This window comes from Haemaphysalis longicornis, unplaced genomic scaffold (assembly GCF_048455015.1).
Source record: "Haemaphysalis longicornis isolate Haplotype H1 unplaced genomic scaffold, Haemaphysalis longicornis Haplotype H1 scaffold_13, whole genome shotgun sequence".
Lineage (NCBI taxonomy): Eukaryota > Metazoa > Arthropoda > Arachnida > Ixodida > Ixodidae > Haemaphysalis > Haemaphysalis longicornis.
Window position 1 is genome coordinate 8,367,380 of NW_027526233.1, and position 9,453 is coordinate 8,376,832.

The following is a 9,453-nucleotide window of genomic DNA, read 5'->3' on the forward strand; positions in this document are numbered from 1 at the left end:
ATATGGCACACCCATATATGGCCACATATGCCCAATTCCTGACGTGGCCATATATGGCAATTTTTATATATGGCCATATATAGCATTTTCGTAAGGGGCCGCCACGTAACAATATATATATATATATATATATATATATATATATATATATATATATATATATATATATATAGTTATGAAGTTATGAGAAAAGGTTCCTGGCTATAAGGTTAATTGCACGATGGGGAAGTCACATTGAAAAACATAACAGTATTTATTCGAACATTTTGACCGGGGGCCAGTCTTTTTGAAAGATACGTTTTAAAAAGACGGGCCCCCGGTCAGAAAGTTAGAATAAATACTGTTATGTTTTTGAATGTGACTTCCCTATCGTATATATGTTTATAAATACACACACACACACACATATATATATATATATATATATATATATATAGATGAGTTTTGCAACGGGCCAGAAGAAAAGGTCAGGTAAAAGATAAGAACAACTTTGCGGTTAACTTGTTTATTATAAATTAGTCCGACAGTTTCGGAAGTGGAACTTCCTTCCTCAGGGACAATCCCACAATGAACACCGAATCCTTATGCACACTGCATGCGAGGGAGAGTCTCTCCTTCTCTCCCTCATAAGGAGGGGAATACGCCAGAGAACGTAAAAAATCGGGTAACAACAGGGCACTTGCTGAGTGGAGAGGATTTAAATTAAAAAAAAAGGAAGAAAAAGAGGAAAGGCGGTGGTTTTAGTGAGAAAACGGCTCTGGTGGGGGAAGGGAGCGGGACCAAAGGTTTCTGTCGGCCCGCTGCGGCTGGGATGAAAGAGAACTGACAAACAAAATACAGACAACGCATGAGCTCCCTTCCCCCACCAGAGCCGTTTTCTCACTAAAACCACCGCCTTTCCTCTTTTTCTTCCTTTTTTTTTTAATTTAAATCCTCTCCACTCAGCAAGTGCCCTGTTGTTACCCGATTTTTTACGTTCTCTGGCGTATTCCCCTCCTTATGAGGGAGAGAAGGAGAGACTCTCCCTCGCATGCAGTGTGCATAAGGATTCGGTGTTCATTGTGGGATTGTCCCTGAGGAAGGAAGTTCCACTTCCGAAACTGTCGGACTAATTTATAATAAACAAGTTAACCGCAAAGTTGTTCTTATCTTTTACCTGACTATATATATATATATATATATATATATATATATATATATATATATATATATATATATATATATATATATATATATTGTCACGAAGCCAAGAACGACGCAGTTGTTTTGAAGGAAAAACAAGTTTATTGGAGCGAACTTTTGCTCTCCTAACAACTCAAAAGAATACAGAGGCGGCGACGCAGCTGTCAACAAAGTGACTTGCGTCGCCGAGCGTCGCAGAATCGAATGCCGCAGCGTCTGCTGTGCAGGCTTTTATCTTTCGGCGCGAGAGTTTCTGGAACCGTAGATTCACATGCAGAACATTGTAGATCACAGAAGAGTATTCTGGGCGAGCGGCGTTAGGGCGAAACACTCTGCTTATCTGAATGAGATAGCCTATGCGGCATAAAAATAAAGAATGGAACACGCGCTTCGCATGGGACACAGATAACAGATCCGGGCGCGGCCGGGCATTACAAACAAACAATAAATAAACAAACGCGTATATGGTTCGCGGTATTACCCCGCCTCTAAGAGTGCATCAACCCGATGCTAAAATAAAACGACAGTCCGAATAAATAGCAACAACAAAACAACCACAAAAAAGTTCGTCATCTTGCGAAGTACGGTTTGAGGCAAACCACGGGGACGACTTCGGGTCGCGTGCGTCGTCGTGATGTGCCGGAATCACCACTGGGGATCACTTCGTAGGTTAATTGGCCAACATGTCGTAGAATCTGGTAGAGTCCGAAATACCGTCACAGAAGCTTTTCACTGAGTCCGCGTCGTCGAATGGAAGTCCAAACCCACACACGATCCCCTGGTTGGTACTCGGCGTCTCGGCGTCAGATGTTGTAGCGGACGGCATTCACCAGCTCCTGGTCCGTTATACGAACTCGAGCGATCTGGCGGGCTTCCTCCGCACGTTTAAGGTATCCTTGGACGTCGGAGTTGAGGTCGTCGTATTCTACATGCGGAAGCATGGCGTCGAGCATCGTAGTCGGCCGTCTTCCGAAGACAAGCTCGAACGGTGTCATCGGCGTAGTTTCCTGCGTCGCTGTATTGTACGCAAACCTGACATACGGGAGGAGTTCGTCCCAAGTCTTATGTTCAACGTCGACGTACAGGTCCGCGCAATAGTAAACGGAGCACGGGAGCGGTGGCCGAACTGCATCGCTGCGCCGCGTATGGGCGCCGACGGGAACCATGGAGCGCCGGTCAAAGAGTGTGTTCGCACTGCCCCTGCCGCCCTATCTGATATGTTTAATCGCCGCTCTGCTGGGGTGTCACGCTCGACGAGACGGTCTTCCAAAGCCAGCGCTAGGCTATAGAGGGGCGCTGGTTGCATTGGCGCTCGCAGGCATCAGCGGCGACTGAACCCGCTGCTCATGAACTGGACGAAGCTGCGCGCGCCCGGAAACGTGCCTTGTTGCGCACTGTAAAGGGCGGCATAACATTGTAGGCCGCTGCAGTTTGACATATCATGTCATTGTGATCTAATAATTGCAAGCCGGCAACAAAATTGCCATGTAGAGTATAGAAAGCACATTCACAGACTTTTTCGTTGTTCGGAAAAAAAATCTCGCTTAGGAGAGTTCTTTTTTAATTTAGGGTTTGTCCCAAGTTATGGCTGATTGATTGATTGTAAGGTTTAACGCACCGACGCAATGCAGGCGATGAGGCGCGCCGTAGTGGAGGGCTCCGGATTAATTTTCCATGTTATTGCTACCGGTCAGTCCAGGTCTGTTCTGAAGAACGAGAAATAAAAAATGTCCATGCGGTAGAAATGCTGTATTAGAGAACACCGTAAAGAATAGGTACAGTCGTTGCCTGCTATGACAGCGGGCCTCATAGGGCGCATATTTTTTGTCGCATTGAAACCGACGTTTTTATTTTTAACGACCACCTGATATTTATTTCTTTATTTATTTATTTATTTATTCAATTATTTATTTTTTATTTATTTATTTTACCCTCACGGCCAGAGGCATTACAGAGGGGAGTGGTTACAAGTCAAGATAATACAGAATACAAATACAGTTCCAATTATGCATCACCAACAGGCCCAAACCATGACCCTTTTGAAATACAGTGTAATTGTTAATAAGAAAGATACATGACGTTGTTCCTAATTATACAATCTTTGCTACGCATGCGCGAAAGAAATATTTATCGGCAATTGTAACAATATCTTCGAAAAAGTGGTTCCATCCCGAAGATGTAAGCGGCGAAAAAGACTGATGAAACGCTTTCGTGTAGCTTGGCTGAAAACCCACTTTGTGAAGATGATCGTTGTGAGAAGAAAAGTACAAAGGCCGAGCGATTAGTTCATCACGAAGAGCAACGTCTTGATAAAGCTTATGAACCAAAGTTAAGCAAGAAATCTTTCAGCGAGATGATACGGATGGAAGCCCAATGTTTTACGTCATTACACTTGTACTTGCACCTCGGTTATAATTAGATAGTATAAAACGAACACAGTTATTCCGTACCAGTTGAAGTGCGTTAATGATACTTGCGTGGTGAGGGTCCAAAACACTCGTGAGTATTCCAAATTGGTCGAATTAGTGTTCTGAACAGCAGTAATTTAAGCTCTGGCGGTGCGTTACAGAAGTTTCGTCGTAAGTAACCTAACATGCGGTTAGCGCAGTTCATTATATTTTGAATATAAAGGGACCAGGTCAGGTTACTTGTTATGTGGACACCTAAATACTTATACGACTTTACAGCTTATAACGCAGTATCGATTAGATAGCAACAAAATGTAGTTGTGTTAGTGCGGGATATTCGCATAGCTTTGCATTTGTTAATAGCTCAATACGCCATCCCATGTAGTTAAGAAAGTGTTGCAAATTTAAACTGAACTGCGCATTGAATTGAAGAATGGCTTCTTCGCATGACTTCAATGTCTTGCAAAAAAGCACCATCAAGGCCGAAAAATGACCGATGAAGAGTATAGTCGTCATGACCGATGGCGACCGTACTCCTAATCGGTTCATTTGGTACAAAATCTTATGACGGCTAGCCTCGTCAACGGGAGCGAAAGAGTTAATGCGACAACGAAATGTGCGCCCTATGAGGCCCGCTGTAATAGCAGGCAACGATTGTACCTATTATTGACGGTGTTCTTTAATGCAGAATTTCCACCGCATGGACTATTTTTATTTCCCTTTCTTGAGAACAGACCTAGACTGACCGGCAGCAATAACTTGGGACAAACCCCAAAATAAAGAATAAATCTCGTAAGCGATATTTTTTTTCTGAACAACGAAAATGTCTGTGAATGTGCTTTCTATACTGTACATGGCAATTTTGTTGCCCGCTTAAAAATAATTAAATCGCAATGACATGCTATGCCAAACCGCAGCGGCCGACGATTTTATGCTGCCCTTTACAGCGCGCATCAAGTCACGTTTCCGGGCGCGCGCCGCTTCGTCCAGCTCATGAGCGGCGGATTCGGTCGCCCCTGATGCCAGCGAGCGACAATGCAACCAGCGCACCTCTATAGCCCAGCGATGACTTTTAAAGCAAAGCTTTTTACCGCTACCCCCCAAGGGTTCTTTCGCGACCGTTGGTGTCACCAGAAAACTCCCCAGGAACAAATAAAAAATTACTGCACCGCCAGGAATCGAACCTGGAAGTAACAGAGTTACAAAGCAAGAGCCTGTTATCTTACCGATTGAGCTACGAGCCGCCGCGGAGACGGGTAAGAAAAGTGGTGCACTCACCAAGCCCATCTACGGGTTTAACCCCTGCATTCTCGCTGAATGCCACGCGATAGCAAATAAAGGAAGCTCACACCAACCCATGGCATCTCACTTCTAGTACCTCAGTATGCTAAAGCCTGTGGCTTCCAGTACACACGTAAAAATTATCACCTCCTTCTCGTCCGCCCTCACGACAAACGACACCGCAAAGAACACATTGAAATACTCCTTGATGGCCAGGCCATCACTCCAAGCCCCAGCATCAAGATCCTGTGCCTAGATCTTCAGACCAACACCAAGAGTGACGGATCCTTGCAGCGCCTCAAACACACTATCAATAAAATCATACACATGATCAGGCGAGTTGACACCAAGAAGCGAGGCCTGAAGGAATCTGATACCTTTCGATTAGTTCAAGCTTTTGTCCTCTTGAGAATCACTTACGTCAACCCCCTGCCTTCTTCTCGTCAAGGAGGACTTAAGATGCTTTATATAATGATTAGAAAGGCGGTTGAGCAAGCCATTTGTCTTCCCACGAGTCCGTCCACCGAAGGGTTGCTTAGCACGGGGCTCTACAACACGGTGGAAGAGCGGTTAGAGGGCCATCTTTCTATCCATAAGCACCGAATGAGCAGAACTGCGGGGGGTCACGGCATCCTTCTCCAGATTAGCAGGGCAGCACAGAATGCCAATCATCTTGATATACTCCTCGACGTCTGGCGACAAGAAATTAAGATGCTCCCTTTGCTTTGAAATATAAACCCCTCATACTACGGAGGTCACCGACGAGCACGGGTGTAAGCGCTGAACACCAGCCTCGGTGGGCATCATGCAGTGATCTACACAGACGCCTCCCAACATTGAGGGTAGCAGTACGCCATCATTGTGGCTACCTCCAGAACGAACCTTCTTGCGTGTGCCTCACTAGAGACCCAAGAAATAAAGGCAGCAGAAAAGGCAGCCATCGCCTTGGCTCTCACTCTAACAGGGGTTCGTAAGGTAGTCACCGATTCCCAACGAGCCTACCAGAATAACCACTTAGGTTTGGGATCCCAACCTGCACTGCGTGGGCTAAACACCACTCACGAAATATTTCCATTCAGCTCATCGGGACACCACCTCACGCTTCCATTGATGGCAACGAATACGCCCACCAAGCCTGCACTTTCACCCCCGTGCTATGGAGCTGCACGGGGACAGTCACCGGCTTGTCTCGTTCAGGCACATAACTCAGCATTATCGCCTTCTGAGACAGACCGTATCTTCGCGCTACCCTGACCTTTCCATAGATCATCAAACTAGCCTACGGCTCATACAATCCGGTTCCTTCCCACACCCGACGCGTCTTCACCTAATGCACCCGAATCGCTACGACGCTGAATGTAAATTTTGCTCAGAAGTAGGAACACTCAGCCACATAATCGGGGTGTGCGACTTTAGCTCTGAGCACCCTCCTCTCTTTCCGTAAACTACCAAACAAGATGAATGTGAGATGCTGCGGTCCAGCCCCTCTCTGCCTACCCAGTTTCAGCTGATCGGCAGAGCACAGGCGGCGCGGAGTGAATATGCGCTACAGTGAAGAAGGAACCACTCCCCTGTGGGGCACTCTGTGCCGTTCAGAAATCTAAATAGAAGTATTTCCTCATGCTCTCAGTCGTCCTCTTGCTCCTTCCCCGTCTCTGCAGCCGATCTCGTCGCCTGCGTCTGCGACGACAGAGACGGAGAAGTCAGGTAGACTAACCGGGCTTGAGCTTTAATTTTATAAAAAAAGAGTTTCCACTCATTTGCTACACCAATACAACTCAATCTACCACCGTTCATGCATCGTGCATTCATTTAACCTTACCAAGAATATCTCTTTGAAGTAATAGAGGGTGTGGTTAAGTGCATTCCACTTCTGTCTGGTTTCACTATTTGTAGAGTGACGTGAGTGAATTTAAGTGCCGTCGCCAGGGTAATCATTGCGGGTGTCGTTTACAGCTATGCTTTCCTACCACATTCACAGTGTGGATTGGCGCTAATTTTTTTAAGACCGTCTCACCGAGCACGACACGCCAGCCGAGCGGCGATTAAACATATCAAATAGGGCGGCGGAGACAGTGCGAACACACTCTTTGACCGGCGCTCCATGGTTCCCGTCGGCGCCCCTATGCGGCGCAGCGATGCAGTTCGGCCAGCGCTCGCGTGCTCCGTTTACTTCTGCGCGGACCTGTTCATTGACAGCATACCCGCAATCGTCTTGTTCAGACGTTCCGTTAGTCCGTTCGTTTGGGGGTGGTACGACGTCGTTCTTCGGTGATCCGTGTTGCTGTAGCGTAAGATTCCTTGCATCAGCTCCGCGATAAAGGCCGTTCCGTGGTCCGTGATTTGGACTTTAGGGGCTCCATGTCGCAGCACAATTTGGTTTATAAAGAACTTTGCGACTTCTTGTGCAGTCCCCCTCGGAAGAGCGGCGGTCTCTGCGTAGCTCGTCAGGTAGTCTGTCGCTACGACAATCCACTTGTTCTCTGATCGTGACGTAGGGAACGGGCCTGGAAGGTCCATTCTAATCTGTTGAAATGGCCTCGACGGGACGGCGATCGGTTGCAGAAATCCGGCGGGTCTTGTCGGCGGTGTTTTTCGTCGCTGGCAGTCACGGCAACTCCGAACATAGTGGGTGACGTCGGATGTAAGGCGGGGCCAGAAGTATTTCGCCTTAATTTTTGCAATAGTGCGAGCTGTGCCGAGATGTCCGGAAGAGGGGTCGTCGTGGGACGCTTCCAAAATTTCGTCACGAAGGTCTGCGGGGATGACAAGGAGATAATTCGTTCCCTTTCCGGGGCTGAAATTCTTCTTCACGGGGACGTAGTTTTTGAGGCTGAATGCTGGTAAGTTCCGCTTGAACGCTCTAGGCACGGCGACGTTTCGTCCTTCGAGGTAGTCGATCATCACGCGCAAGTCGGGGTCGGCACGCTGCTGGGCGGCTAGGTCGCTCTCCGTAACAACCCCGAAGAACGCGCTGTCTTCATAGGAGTCTAGTGGTGGTGGGTCGACAGGGGCGCGGGACAAGCAGTCGGCGTCGGAGTATTTCCTGCCGGATTTGTAGACGATTATAACGACGCACGCTTGCAGGCGCAAGCTCCACCGCCCAAGACGGCCAGAGGGGTTTCAAATTGGCGAACCAACACAGCGAATGGTGGTCTGTCACAACCTTCAACGGTCTACCATACACGTATGGGCGAAATTTTGAAATGGTCCATATGATATCCAGGCACTCTTTTTCGGAGGCAGAGTAGTTTTTCTCCTCCTTCGACAGACCACGGCTTGCATGGGCGATTAGCTTTTCGCACCTGCTTTGCTTTTGGACTACGACGCCCCCCAAACCTATATCGCTGGCGTCCGTGCGCATTTCCGTTTCGGCGTTTTCGTCGAAATGAGTGAGCGCGGGCGGGTTTTGCAGGCGTTGTTTGAGCTCGCTGAATGCTTTTTCTTGAGCGTTTTCCCAGGCGAACGGGGTGCTATCTTTTGTCAGTCGCGTGAGTGGCTCTGCGATGCGTGCTAAGGTTGCGACAAAGCGGCGGTAGTATGCGCACAGTTCGAGAAATCTTCGAACGCTCTTTTTGTCTTTCGGTATTGGGAAGTTCGCTATGGCTGATATTTTCGCTGGGCCAGGCAGGACTCCCGCGGCGTTGACGACGTGTCCCAAAAACTTGAGTTCCTCGTAAGCAAAGCGGCACTTTTCGGGCTTCAGCGTTAACCCCGACGAGCGAATAGCCTCGAGTACTGACTCCAACCTTGCAAGGTGTTCATCGAAAGTCCGGGCGAATACCACAACGTCGTCAAGGTAGGCGAGGCAGGTGTGCCACTTCAGGCCAGCTAGCACAACTTTGAAACTTTGACTCTTTGAAACGTTGCTGGCGCCGTGCACAACCCAAACAGCATCACCGTGAACTCGTACAGACCGTCCCGCGTTATAAATGCAGTCTTCTCTCGGTCTCTCTCGTCTACTTAAATTTGCCAGAAGCCGGTCTTCAGATCCGTCGATGAGAAGTACTTCGCGTGGCAGAGGTGGTCGAGGGCACCGTCAGTTCGTGGCAGGGGGTACACGTTCTTTTTGATGATTTTGTTCAGTCTCCGGTAGTCAACGCAGAACCTTAAAGTGCCGTCCTTTTTCTTCACGAGTACGACCGGCGCAGCCCACGGACTTTTCGATGGCTGTATTATGTCGTCGCTCAGCATGTCGTCCACTTGAGTCCGGATGGCTTCCCGCTCGTGGGAAGAGACGCGGTACGGTGATTGTCGAGTAGGTCGGGCTCCATCTTCGGTTATTATTCGGTGCTTCGCTAGAGGTGTCTGACATAGTTTCGAGTTCCGCGGAAAGCACTCGCTCTAGCTACGCAGCAAAGCCAATAGTTTGTTCCGTTGTTCTTGCGGTAGCGCCGGATTCACGTCGAAGGAATGCGGATACTTGATGGTATTTTCGGGTGCGCGTTCAAAGTCGTCGACTACAATCACGTCACTTGCTTGTTGCGTTTCATCGAGGAATGCAATTGCAGCGCCCGTATTTAAATGGTGGTACTCCTCGGTGAAATCGGTGACCAAAACTTGGGATTTGCGTTGCTTGAAC